We start from the raw sequence: 14,476 nt of genomic DNA, 5'->3' as shown, positions 1-14,476 counted from the left end.
GTACACTTCTGAAAGGAATCCTGTGAACAATGGGACTAGTCAGAAGAAAGGAGTTCTTGAGATTGACACTCTGAATGCCATATTGGCTCAGAACAAGATATTGACTCAACAAGTCAATTTGATTTCTCAAAGTCTGTCTGGAATGCAAAATGCACCAAACAGTACAAAGGATGCTTCATCTGAGGAAGAAGCTTATGACACTGAGAACCCTTCCATGGAAGAGGTGAATTACCTAGGAGAACCCTATGGAAATACCTACAATTCTTCATGGAGAAATCACCCAAATCTCTCATGGAAGAATCAAGAGAGACCTCAACAAGGTTTCAATAACAATAATGGTGGAAGAAACAGGTTTAGCAATGGCAAGCCTTTTCCATCATCTTCTCAGCAACAGACAGAGAGTTCTAAGCAGAATACTTCTGACTTAGCAACAATGGTCTCTGATCTAATAAAGACCACTCAAAGTTTCATGAATGAAACAAGGTCCTCCATCAGAAATTTGGAAGGACAAGTGGGTCAGCTGAGCAAGAAAGTTACTGAACTCCCTCCTAGTACTCTCCCAAGTAATACAGAAGAAAATCCAAAAGGAGAGTGCAAGGCCATCAACATGGCCGAATATGGAGAGGAAAGAGAGGAAGAAGACGCCACTGAGAAAGACCCCAGTGGGCGTGCACCACTCTCCTCTGAGTTCCTCAATGAGGAACCTTGGGAATCTGAGGCTCAAAATGAGACCATAGAGATTCCATTGGACTTACTTCTGCCATTCATGAGCTCTGATGAGTATTCTTCCTCTGAAGAGGATGAGTATGTTACTGAAGAGCAAGTTGCTAATACCTTGGAGCAATCATGAAACTAAATGACAAGTTATTTGGAAATGAGACTTGGGAGGATGAACCTCCCTTGCTCACCAAAGAACTGGATGACTTGTCTAGGCAGAAACTGCCTCAAAAGAGGCAGGATCCTGGGAAGTTTTCTATACCTTGTACCATAGGCACCATGACCTTCAAGAAGGCCTTGTGTGACTTAGGGTCAAGTGTGAACCTCATGCCCCTCTCTGTAATGGAGAAATTAGGGATCTTAGAGGTGCAAGCTGCAAGAATCTCATTAGAGATGGCAGACAACTCAAGAAAACAAGCCCATGGACTTGTAGAGGATGTTCTGGTTAAAGTTGAAGACCAGTACATTCCTACTAATTTCATAGTCCTAGAGACTGGGAAGTGCATGGATGAATCCATCATCCTTGGCAGACCCTTCCTAGCCACAACAAAGGCTGTGATTGATGTTGACAGAGGAGAGTTAATCATTCAAGTGAATGAAAAATCCTTGGTGTTTAAGGCCCAAGGATATCCCTCTGTCATCATGGAGAGGAAGCATGAAGAGCTCCTCTCAAAACAGAGCCAAACAGAGCCCCCACAGTCAAACTCTAAGTTTGGTGTTGGGAGGCTACAACCAAACTCTAAGTTTAGTGTTGAAACCCCACATTCAAACTCTAAGTTTGGTGTTGGGAGGTTTTCAACACGGTTCTGAGCATTTCTGAGGCTCCATGAGAGCCCTCTGTCAAGCTAATGACATTAAAGAAGCGCTTGTTGGGAGGCAACCCAATGTTTTATAATTAATTATTTTCTTTTGTTATTTTATCTTTTTTTGTAGGTTGATGATCATAAGAAGTCATAAAAACAATGAAAAAAGCAAAAACAGAATGAAAAACAGGAAGAAAAACAGCACACCCTGGAGGAGAAGAAACTGGCGTTCAAACGCCAGTAATGCTAGCTGTTGGGCGTTTAACGCCCAGTCTGGCACCATTCTGGGCGTTTAACGCCAGAAAGGGGCACCAGACTGGCGTTAAACGCCAGAAAAGGGCTAGAACCTGGCGTTAAACGCCAGGAATGGGCACCAGCCCGGCGTTTAACGCCAGAAATGCCTCAAAACGTGATTTTGAGTGCCAATTGGTGCAGGGATGACTTTTCCTTGACACCACAGGATCTGTGGACCCCACAGGACCCCACCATCACTCTCTCTCTTCTTCCCCCATTCACCAATCACCTCCCTAGGAGAACTAAGTTCCAACATGGGACAACTGAGGGTGGAGCATCAAGAACACTCCATCATCCTTCATGAAATTAGAGAAGATCAAAGAATCATGAGGGAGGAGCAACAAAGACAAGGAAGAGACATTGAGGAGCTCAAGCACTCCATAGGATCTTCAAGAGCAAGAAAGAGCCGCCATCACTAAGGTGGACCCGTTCTTTGATTTCCTTGTTATTGCTCTTCTGTTTTTCGAATTTTAATGCTTATGTTTATCCATGTTTGTGTCTTATGATCATTAGTGTCTTGGTGTCTATGCCTTAAAGTTATGAATGTCCTATGAATCCATCACCTTTCTTCAATAAAAACGTGCCTAATTGATAAAAGAAAGAATTGCATGAATTTTGAATTTTATAATAGTTTAATTATTTTGATGTGGTGGCAATATTTTTGTTCTCTGAATGTATGCTTAAACAGTGCATATGTCTTTTGAATTTGTGGTTCATGAATGTTGGCTCTTGAAAGAATGATGAAAAAGGAGACATGTTACTGAGGATCTGAAAAATCAATAAAATGATTCTTGAAGCAAGAAAAAGCATTTCAAAAAAAAAAAAAAAAAAAAAAAAAACGAAAAAAAAAAAAGAGAAAGGAATAAGAGTTGTGATCCAAGGCAATAAGAGTGTGCTTAAGAACCCTGGACACCTCTAATTGGGACTTTAGCAAAGCTGAGTCACATCTGAAAAGGTTCACCCAATTATGTGTCTGTGGCATGTATGTATCCGGTGGTAATACTGGAAGACAGAGTGCTTTGGGCCACAGCCAAGACTCAATAAATAGCTATGTTCAAGAATCATCATACTTTACTAAGAGAATCATTAACACTATCTGGATTCTAAGTTCCTAAAGAAGCCAACCATTCTGGATTTCAAAGGATAGAGTGAGATGCCAAAACTGTTCGGAGGCAAAAAGTTAAAAGCCCCGCTCATCTGATTAATACTGATCTTCACAGATGTTTTTGGAATTCATTTGCATATTCTCTTCTTTTTATCCTATTTGATTTTCAGTTGCTTGAGGACAAGCAACAATTTAAGTTTGGTGTTGTGATGAGCGGATAATTTGTATACTTTTTGGCATTGTTTTTAGTATGTTTTTGATATGATATAGTTAGTTTTTAGTATATTTTTATTAGTTTTAATTAAAATTCACTTTTCTGGACTTTACTATGAGTTTGTGTGTTTTTCTGTGATTTCAGGTATTTTCTGGCTGAAATTGAGGGACCTGAGCAAAAATCTGATTCTGAGACCAAAAAGGACTGCAGATGCTGTTGGATTCTGACCTCCCTGCATTTGAAGCGGATTTTCTGGAGCTACAGAAGCCCAATTGGCGCGCTCTCAACGGCGTTGGAAAGTAGACATCCTGGGCTTTCCAGCAATATATAATAGTCCATACTTTGCCCAAGATTTGATGGCCCAAACCGGCGTTCAAAGTCACCTCAAGAAATCCCAGCGTTAAACGCTGGAACTGGCACCCAAATGGGAGTTAAACGCCCAAACTGGCACCAAAGCTGGCGTTTAACTCCAAGAAGAGTCTCTACACGAAATTGCTTCATTGCTCAGCCCAAGCACACACCAAGTGGGCCCGGAAGAGGATTTTTATGTCATTTACTCATTTCTGTACACCCTAGGCTACTAGTTTCTTATAAGTAGGACCTTTTACTATTGTATAGAAATCTTTTGATCACTTTTAGATCTCTAGATCATCTTTGGACATTTTAGTTCTTAGATCATTGGGAGGCTGGCCATTCGGCCATGCCTAGACCTTATGCTTATGTATTTTCAACGGTGGAGTTTCTACACACCATAGATTAAGGTGTGGAGCTCTGCTGTACCTCGAGTATTAATGCAATTACTATTGTTCTTTCATTCAAATTCCGCTTGTTCTTTATCCAAGATATCACTTGTTCTTCAACATGATGAAGGTGATGATTGACGCCCATCACCATTCTCACTCATGAACAGAGTGACTGACAACCACTCTTGTTCTACAAGCATTGAGGCTTGGTGAATATCTCTTGGATTCCTGATTGCACGATGCATGGTTGATCGCCTGACAACCGAGTGCTCGCCTGACAAACGAGCCAACCATTCCGTGAGATCAGAGTCTTCGTGGTATAGGCAAGAACTGATGGCAGCATTCAAGAGAATCCGGAAGGTCTAACCTTGTCTGTGGTATTCTGAGTAGGATTCAATGATTGAATGACTGTGACGTGCTTCAAACCTGTAACCTACTGGGCGTTAGTGACAGACGCAAAAGAGTTATTCTATTCCGGTAGGGGAGGGAACCACACCGGTGATTGGCAGCACTGTGACAGAGTGTGTGCATTAGCTTTCACTGCGAGGATGGGAGGTAGCTGCTGACAACAGTGAGACCCTATACGAGCTTGCCATGGAAAGGAGTAAGAAGGGTTGGATGAAGACAGTAGGAAAGCAGAGAGACGGAAGGGAAGGCATCTTCATGCGCTTATCTGAAGTTCCTACCAATGAATTACATAAGTATCACTATCTTTATCTTTTATGTTATTTTCGTTCATCACCATATATATCTGAGTTTGCCTGACTAAGATTTACAAGATGACCATAGCTTGCTTCAATACTAACAATCTCCGTGGGATCGACCCTTACTCACGTAAGGTTTATTACTTGGACGACCCAGTGCACTTGCTGGTTAGTTGTGCGAAGTTGTGTAATGCCATGGTATTGGGCTACCACGTTTTTTGAGCCATTACCAGGGATTATGAGAGTTGTGAAAAAGTATAGTTCACAATTTCGCGCACCACTGTGACAGAGCGCGTTGAACATTTTCACTGAGAGGACGGGACTGTAGCCATTGACAACGGTGATGCCTAACATACAACTTGCCATGGAAAGGAGTAAGAAGGATTGGATGAAGACAGTAGGAAAGCAGAGAGACAGAAGGGACAAAGCATCTCCATACGCTTATCTGAAATTCTCACCAATGAACTACATAAGTATCTCTATCTTTATTTTATGTTTTATTCATCTTTTAATTATCAATCCTCCATAACCATTTGAATCCGCCTGACTGAGATTTACAAGATGACCATAGCTTACTTCATACCAACAATCTCCGTGGGATCGACCCTTACTCGCGTAAGGTTTATTACTTGGACGACCCAGTGCACTTGCTGGTTAGTTGTGCGAAGTTGTGATAAAGAGTTGAGATTGCAATTGAGCGTACCATGTTGATGGCGCCATTGATGATCACAATTTCGTACACCAAGTTTTTGGCACCATTGCCGGGGATTGTTCGAGTTTGGACAACTAACGGTTCATCTTGTTGCTTAGATTAGGTATTTTTCTTCAGAATTTTTAAGAATGAATTCTAGAGTTTCAAGGTGATGTTTTCATCATCACCAAAGCTGATTGATTCTCATCAATTTAGCTCTTGAATGTAATGTCCTGCTGAAGCTTGGCTAGCCATGTCTAATTTCTTTAGACTAAAGCTTTAGACTAACATTGCATGATTCCTGGAATTTTTATTAAAAATTTTGAATCTCTTTATTTTCTTTTCCATATAATTTTCAAAAAAATCAAAAAAAAATTATAAAATCTTAAAATAAAAAATATTTTTATGTTTCTTGTTTGAGTCTAGTGTCTAATTTTAAGTTTGGTGTCAATTGCATGTCTTTATTCTTCTAATTTTCGAAAATTACATGCATTATGTTCTTCATTGATCTTCAAGTTGTTCTTGATGATTTCCTTGCTCTGATCTTTAAATTCTCTTGTCTTGAGTGTTTTGTTGTTTCTGATATGCATTCTCAATTTGTTAGTGTCAATAGTATACAAACTTCTAAGTTTGGTGTCTTGCATGCATTGTTTATTTGATCTTAGTTGCATTTTGATTATTCCTCATCATTAAAAAATTTAAAAAAAAAATTTAATTTGTGTCTTTTCAAGTCAATAATACAGAGAATTGAAGATTCAGAACATACAGCAGATGAATTACACAGAAAAAGCTGGGCGTTCAAAACGCCCAGTGATGAAGGAAAACTGGCGTTTAAACGCCAGCCAGGGTGCCTGGCTGGGCGTTTAATGCCCAAAAGGGTAGAGTTTTGGGCGTTAAACGCCAGAATGGATACCATTCTGGGCGTTTAACGCTAAGATGGCACAAGAGGGAAGATTTTGTTTTTAATTCAGATTTTTTTTCAAATCTCCATAATTTTTCAAAATCAAATCTTTTTTCAATTCATATCTTTTCAATCATATATTTTCAAAATCAATTTCTTTCCATTTTTCAAAAATACTTGCTAACAATTAATGATTTGATTCAACATTTCAAGTATGTTGCCTTTTCTGTTGAGAAAGGTTTAATGTCTGAATCATATCTTTTAAATTTCTTGTTAGCCAAGTCATTAATTTTAAAAATCAAATCTTTTTTAAATTGTTTTTCAATCATATATTTTTAATCACATCTTTTTCAAAATAGTTTTGAATCATATCCTTTTTTATTTCTAATTTCAAAATCTTTTTCAAAAATCACTTTATTTCTTTCCCAACTTTAATTTTCGAAAATCATCAATAAAAATTTCAAAATTTCTTGTAATTATTTTAAAATCTTTTACTTTAATTTCAAAAATTCTTCCCCTCTTCTCACATCCTTCTATTTATGGACTAACACTCCTCCTCAATGCACAATTCGAACTCTATCCCTCTTGATAAGTTCGAATTCTTCTACCTCCTCCTTCTATTCTTCTTTTCCTCTGACACCTCAAGGAATCTCTATCCTATGACATAGAGGATTCCATACTTTCTTGTTCTCTTCTCTTTCATATGAGCAGGAGCAAGGACAAAAACATTCTTGTTGAGGCTGATCTTGAACCTGAAAGGACCTTGAAGCGAAAGCTAAGAGAAGCTAAAGCACTACTCTCTGTAGAGGACCTAACAGAAATCTTCAAACAAGAAGAAGACATGGCAGCCAAAAACAACAACAATGCCAATAATGCAAGGAAGGTGCTGGGTGACTTTACTGCACCTACTCCCGACTTCTATGGGAGAAGCATCTCTATCCCTGCCATTGAAGCAAACAACTTTGAGCTTAAGCCTCAATTAGTTTCTCTAATGCAACAGAATTGCAAGTTCCATGGACTTCCATTGGAAGATTCTCATCAGTTTTTAGCTAAATTCTTGCAAATTTGTGACACTGTCAAGACCAATGGGGTTGACCCTGAGGTCTACAGACTTATGCTATTCCCTTTTGCTGTAAGAGACAGAGCTAGGATATGGTTGGACTCACAACCTAAAGAAAGCCTGAACTCTTGGGAAAAGCTAGTCAATGCCTTCTTGGCAAAGTTCTTTCCACCTCAAAAATTGAGTAAGCTTAGAGTGGAAGTCCAAACCTTCAAACAGAAGGAAGGTGAATCCCTCTATGAAGCTTGGGAAAGATACAAACAATTAATCAGAAAGTGTCCTTCTGACATGCTTTCTGAATGGAGCATCATAGGTATCTTCTATGATGGTCTGTCTGAACTGTCCAAGATGTCATTGGACAGCTCTGCTGGAGGATCTCTTCATCTAAAAAAGACACCTGCAGAAGCTCAAGAACTCATGGAAATGGCTGCAAATAACCAATTCATGTACACTTCTGAAAGGAATCCTGTGAACAATCGGACGAATCAGAAGAAAGGAGTTCTTGAGATTGATACTCTGAATGCCATATTGGCTCAGAACAAAATATTGACTCAGCAAGTTAATATGATTTCTCAAAGTCTGTCTGGAATGCAAGCTGCACCAGGCAGTACTAAGGACGCTTCATCTGAAAAAGAAGCTTATGATCCTGAGAACCCATCAATGGAAGAGGTGAATTACATGGGAGAACCCTATGGAAACACCTATAATCCTTCATGGAGAAATCATCCAAATCTCTCATGGAAGGATCAACAAAGACCTCAACAAGGTTTTAACAACAATAATGGTGGAAGAAACAGGTTTAGCAATGGCAAGCCTTTTCCATCATCTTCTCAGCAACAGACAGATAATTCTAAGCAGAGCCACTCTGACTTAGCAACCATAGTCTCTGATCTAAACAAAATCACTCAAAGTTTCATGACTGAAACAAGGTCCTCCATTAGAAACTTGGAGGCACAAGTGGGTCAGCTGAGTAAGAAAGTTAATGAACTCCCTCCTAGTACTCTTCCAAGCAATACAGAAGAGAATCCAAAAGGAGAGTGTAAGGCCATCAACATGACCGAATTTGGAGAGGAGAAAGAGGCAATGATCGCCACTGAGGAAGATCTCAACGGACGTCCACTAGCCTCCAATGAGTTTCTTAATGAGGAACCATGGGAATCTGAGGCTCACACTGAGACCATAGAGATTCCATTGGATTTACTTTTGTCATTCATGAGCTCTGATGAGTATTCTTCCTCTGAAGAGGATGAAGATGTCACTGAAGAGCAAGTTGCTAAGTACCTTGGAGCAATCATGAAATTAAATGCCAAGTTATTTGGTAATGAGACTTGGGAGGATGAACCCCCTTTGCTCATTAAAGAATTGGATGACTTGACTAGGCAGAGATTACCTCAAAAGAGACAGGATCCTGGAAAGTTCTCAATACCTTGTACCATAGGCACCATGACCTTTAAGAAGGCTCTGTGTGACTTAGGGTCAAGTATAAACCTCATGCCTCTCTCTGTAATGGAGAAGCTAGGGATCTTTGAGGTACAAGCTGCAAGAATCTCACTAGAGATGGCAGACAATTCAAGAAAACAAGCTTATGGACATGTAGAGGATGCTCTGGTAAAGATTGAAGACCATTACATCCCTGCTGATTTCATAGTCCTAGAGACTGGGAAGTGCATGGATGAATCCATCATCCTTGGCAGACCCTTTCTAGCCACAGCAAAGGTTGTGATTGATGTTAACAGAGGAGAATTGATCATTCAAGTGAATGAAGAATCCTTTGTGTTTAAGGCTCAAGGATATCCCTCTGTAACCATGGAGAGGAAGCATGAAGAGCTTCTCTCAAAACAGAGTCAAACAGAGCCCCCACAGTCAAACTCTAAGTTTGGTGTTGGGAGGCCACAACCAAATTCTAAGTTTGGTGTTGAACCCCCACATTCAAACTCTGAGTTTGGTGTTGGGAGGTTCCAACATTGCTCTGAATATCTGTGAGGCTCCATGAGAGCCCACTGTCAAGCTACTGACATTAAAGAAGCGCTTGTTGGGAGGCAACCCAATGTTATATTTATCTATTCTTCATTGTTATTTTATGTTTTCTATAGGTTGATGATCATATGAAGTCACAAAAACAATTGAAAAAGAAAAAATGGAATGAAAATAGAAAGAAAAATAGCACACCTTGGAGAAAAAGCTTGCTGGCGTTTAAACGCCAGTAAGGGCAGCAAATGGGCGTTTAACGCCCAGTCTGGCACCATTCTGGGTGTTTAACGCCAGAAAGGGGCACCAGACTGGTGTTTAACGCCAGGAATGGGCAAGCAGCTAACGTTAAACGCCAGAAAAGGGCAGCAGCCCAGCGTTTAACGCCAGGATTGGCAGAAATGGCGTTTTACACTCCACTTGGTGCAGGGATAAGCTATCCTTGACACCTCAGGATCTGTGGACCCCACAGGATCCCCACCTACCCCACCACTCTCTCTCTTTTTCACCCATTCACCAATCACCTCAATACCTCTTCCCCAAAAACCCCTCACCTATCAAATCCCACCATTCTCTTCACCACTCACATCCATCCTTCATAAAACCCCACCTACCCCACCATCCAAATTCAAACCACTTTCCCTCCTAAACCCACCCATAATGGCTGAACCACAAAGCCCCCCTCCATCTCCTCCATTTTCTTCTTCTTCTCCGTCCTTCTTTCTTCTTTTGCTCGAGGATGAGTAAACCTTCTAAGTTTGGTGGGGTAAGAGTGCCACTTTTTGTTTTTCCATAACCATTTATGGCACCTAAGGCCGGAGAAACCTCTAGAAAGAGGAAAGGGAAGGCAAAAGCCTCCACCTCCGAGTTATGGGAGATGGAGAGATTCATCTCAAGGGTGCATCAAGACCACTTCTATGAAGTTGTGGCCAAGAAGAAGGTGATCCTCGAGGTCCCTTTTCAAACTCAAAAAAGGTCAACTTTAATCAAAGGTTGGACCAAGTCCTCATGGATATCTGTGTGGAAGGAGCTCAATGCAAACAGGAGATCTCACTCATAGACATGAGCATGAGGAAATTCCTCATCATGAAATTTTTGAGATACCTCAAGGGATGCACTTTCCTCCACAAAATTATTGGGAGCAAATCAACACCTCCCTAGGAGAGTTAAGTTCCAACATGGGACAACTAAGGGTGGAGCACCAGGAACATTCCATCCTCCTCCATGAAATTAGAGAAGATCAAAGAATCATGAGAGAGGAGCAACAAAGGCAAGGAAGAGACATTGAGGAGCTCAAGCACTCCATAAGATCTTCAAGAGGAAGAACAAGCCGCCATCACTAAGGTGGACCTGTTCTTTAATCTCCTTGTTCTTTATTTTTCTGTTTTTCAAAAATTATGCTTTATGTTTTATTTATGTTTGTGTCTTATGATCATTAGTGTCTTAGTGTCTATGCCTTAAAGTTATGAATGTCCTATGAATCCATCACCTTTCTTAAATGAAAAATGTTTTAATTACAAAAGAACAAGAAGTACATGATTTCGAATTCATCCTTGAAACTGGTTTAGTTATTTGATGTGGTGACAATACTTTTTGTTTTCTGAATGTATGCTTGAACAGTGCATATGTCTTTTGAATTTGTTGTTCATAAATGTTAAAATTGTTGGCTCTTGAAAGAATGATGAAAAAGAGAAATGTTACTGAGGATCTGAAAAATCATCAAATTGATTCTTGAAGCAAGAAAAAGCAGTGAAAAGCTTGCAGAAAAAAAAGAGAGTATATGAAAAAAAAAAGAGAGAAAGAAAAAGAAAGAGCAAGCAGAAAAAGCCAATAGCCCTTTAAACCAAAAGGCAAGGGTAAAAATAAAAAAGGATCCAAGGCTTTGAGCATCAGTGGATAGGATGGCCCACAGGAATAAAATCCTGGCCTAAGCGGCTAAACTAAGCTGTCCCTAACCATGTGCTTGTGGCGTGAAGGTGTCAAGTGAAAACTTGAGACCGAGCGGTTAAAGTCGTGATCCAAAGCAAAAAAAGAGTGTGCTTAAGAACCCTGGACACCTCTAATTGGGGACTCTAGTAAATCTGAGTCACAATCTGAAAAGGTTCACCCAGTTATGTGTCTGTGGCATGTATGTATCCGGTGGTAATACTGGAAGACAGAGTGCTTTGGGCCACGGCCAAGACTCATGAAGTAGCTGTGTTCAAGAATCATCATACTTAACTAGGAGAATCAATAACACTATCTGAATTCTGAGTTCCTATAGATGCCAATCATTCTGAACTTCAAAGGATAAAGTGAGATGCCAAAACTGTTCAGAGGCAAAAAGCTACTAGTCCCGCTCATCTAATTGGAGCTAAGTTTCATTGATAATTTGGAGTCTATAGTATATTCTCTTCTTTTTATCCTATTTGATTTTCAGTTGCTTGGGGACAAGCAACAATTTAAGTTTGGTGTTGTGATGAGCGGATAATTTATACGCTTTTTAGCATTATTTTTACTATGTTTTTAGTATGTTTTAGTTATTTTTTATTATATTTTTATTAGTTTTATTTAAAATTCACTTTTCTGGACTTTACTATGAGTTTGTGTGTTTTTCTGTGATTTCAGGTATTTTCTGGCTAAAATTGAGGGATCTGAGCAAAAATCTGATTCAGAGGCTGAAAAGGACTGCAGATGTTGTTGGATTCTAACTTCCCTGCATTCGAAGTAGATTTTTTGGAGCTACAGAAGCCCAATTGGCAGCTCTCAATTGCGTTGGAAAGTAGACATCCTGGGCTTTCCAGAAATATATAATAGTCCATACTTTGCCCGAGATTTGATAGCCCAAATCGGCGTTTCAAATCAGCTCAAGACTACCCGGCATTAAACGCCGGAACTGGCACATAAGTGGGAGTTAAACGCCCAAACTGGCACAAAAGCTGGCGTTTAACTCCAAGAAAAGTCTCTACATATGAAAGCTTCAATGCTCAGCCTGAGCACACACCAAGTGGGCCCGGAAGTAGATTTTTATGTCATTTACTCATTTTTGTAAACCTTAAGCTACTAGTTCTCTATAAATAGGACCTTTTGCTATTGTATTTTCATCGGGGTAGCTATCTTTGAGTAGTCTTATGCTATCTTAGATCATGGGGCTGGCCTCACGGCCATGCCTAGACCTTGTTCTTATGTATTTTCAACGGTGGAGTTTCTACACACCATAGATTAAGATGTGGAGCTCTGCTGTACCTCGAGTATTAATGCAATTACTATTGTTCTTCTATTCAATTCATCTTATTCTTGTTCTAAGATATTCATTCGCACCCAAGAACTTGATGAATGTGATGATTATGTGACGCTCATCATCATTCTCACTTATGAACGCGTGCCTGACAACCACTCCCGTTCTACATGCAAACAAGGCTTGAGTGGATATCTCTTGGATTCCTTAATCAGAATCTTCGTGGTATAAGCTAGAATTGATGGCGGCATTCTTGAGAATCCGGAAGGTCTAAACTTTGTCTGTGGTATTCTGAGTAGGATTCAGGGATTGAATGACTGTGACGAACTTCAAACTCGCGATTGTGGGGCGTTAGTGACAGACGCAAAAGAATCACTGGATTCTATTCTGACATGATCGAGAACCGACAGATGAATAGCCATGCTGTGACAGAGCGCGTTGAACATTTTCACTGAGAGGACGGGACTGTAGCCATTGACAACGGTGATACCCAACATACAGCTTGCCATGGAAAGGAGTAAGAAGGATTGGATGAAGACAGTAGGAAAGCAGAGAGACGGAAGGGACAAAGCATCTCCATACGCTTATCTGAAATTCTCACCAATGAACTACAGAAGTATCTCTATCTTTATTTTATGTTTTATTCATCTTTTAATTATCAATCCTCCATAACCATTTGAATCCGTCTGACTGAGATTTACAAGATGACCATAGCTTGCTTCATACCAACAATCTCCGTGGGATCGACCCTTACTCGCGTAAGGTTTATTACTTGGACGACCCAGTGCACTTGCTGGTTAGTTGTGCGAAGTTGTGATAAAGAGTTGAGATTGCAATTGAGCGTACCATGTTAATGGCGCCATTGATGATCACAATTTCGTGCACCAACATCTAAAACATAAAATTATGTGAATGAAGTGTCGAATGATTGATTCCCCCACTCTGCAGCCTTTAATCTGTGTTTTCGGGCTTGGAACTGAGCTAAAACCAGCCCAGAAATTGCCCCCAACATTTTCTGATATCTGCAGCACATGACGCCTTGTCACGCGTACGCGTCACTCACGTGTACGCGTTGCTGACAAAATCATGGTCACGCGTATGCGCCCCTCACGCATACGCGTCGCTTGTTTGCCACACCAGTCACGCGTACGCGTCATACCACGCGTGCGCATCACCTAAATACAAGTCAACTATAGCAAATTACATATCATTTTGAAGCTCCAGATGTTAGCTTTCTAACACAATTGGAACCGTCTCATTCGGACCTCTATAGCTCAAGTTACGAACTACGGAAGGGTACCCATGATTCCATCTGAAGGGGGAAGAGAGAGAGAAGGGGTAAGAACTATAGACTTCTTAGTAGAGCCGGGGTTATTAGTTACGTTCATTAATTCCGTGTTGTTTGGCAGACGAATAATAGAATATAGAGAAGTAGTTAACAGAGGATAGAAAAATAGAGAAAATAGAAAATAGAACACAAACAGAAGAATACAAGAAAGTAAACATAGACACAAAGAGTAGAATACAAATAGGGAAAGCATACATTCATACAACAATCATAACAGAGGAAATGCACAACCAAATATGATGCATGTCTGTCCTATGCAGGCCATGAGCTCACGTGTCGGTTTACACCCTGCAGCCCGATATTACCTAGGAACTAGTCCTAGATATGGTTTATTCTCTGTTGGTGAACTTCGGCCAACAGAAATAGCACTCCCGTAAGTGAACTTCGGCTTACAGGAATAGTCTAAACACAACACAATAACTTTCTGTAGGTGAACTTCGGTCTACAAAAATAACACCTCTGTAAGTAAACTTCAGCTTACAGAAATAGTCTAAACATAGCACAACAACTTTCTATACGTGAACTTCAGCCTACAGAAATAGCACCTCTGTAAGTGAACTTCGACTGACAGAAATAGCGCCCCTATAAGTGAACTTCGGCTTACAGGTATCACAACTCTCTGTAGGTGAACTTCGGTCTACAGGAGCAACACCCTGAGATATACAATTGATATTCACTGTAGGTGAACTTCGGCCTACAGAAATAGCAACT

At 40.2% G+C, this 14,476-nt stretch overlaps 1 non-coding gene across 1 annotated transcript; it reads right to left on the bottom strand.

Annotated features, from left to right (window-relative positions):
• Nucleotides 1-7,418: 7,418 nt before the first annotated feature.
• Nucleotides 7,419-7,526, bottom strand: LOC130947008 (small nucleolar RNA R71). The gene has a single exon (XR_009072423.1). It is a non-coding gene; the product is annotated as a small nucleolar RNA R71 (small nucleolar RNA).
• Between the last annotated feature and the right edge of the window lie 6,950 nt (nucleotides 7,527-14,476).

This window comes from Arachis stenosperma, chromosome 8 (assembly GCF_014773155.1).
Source record: "Arachis stenosperma cultivar V10309 chromosome 8, arast.V10309.gnm1.PFL2, whole genome shotgun sequence".
In the NCBI taxonomy this organism is placed as follows: domain Eukaryota; kingdom Viridiplantae; phylum Streptophyta; class Magnoliopsida; order Fabales; family Fabaceae; genus Arachis; species Arachis stenosperma.
This window is presented reverse-complemented; position numbering and strand designations above follow the sequence as displayed.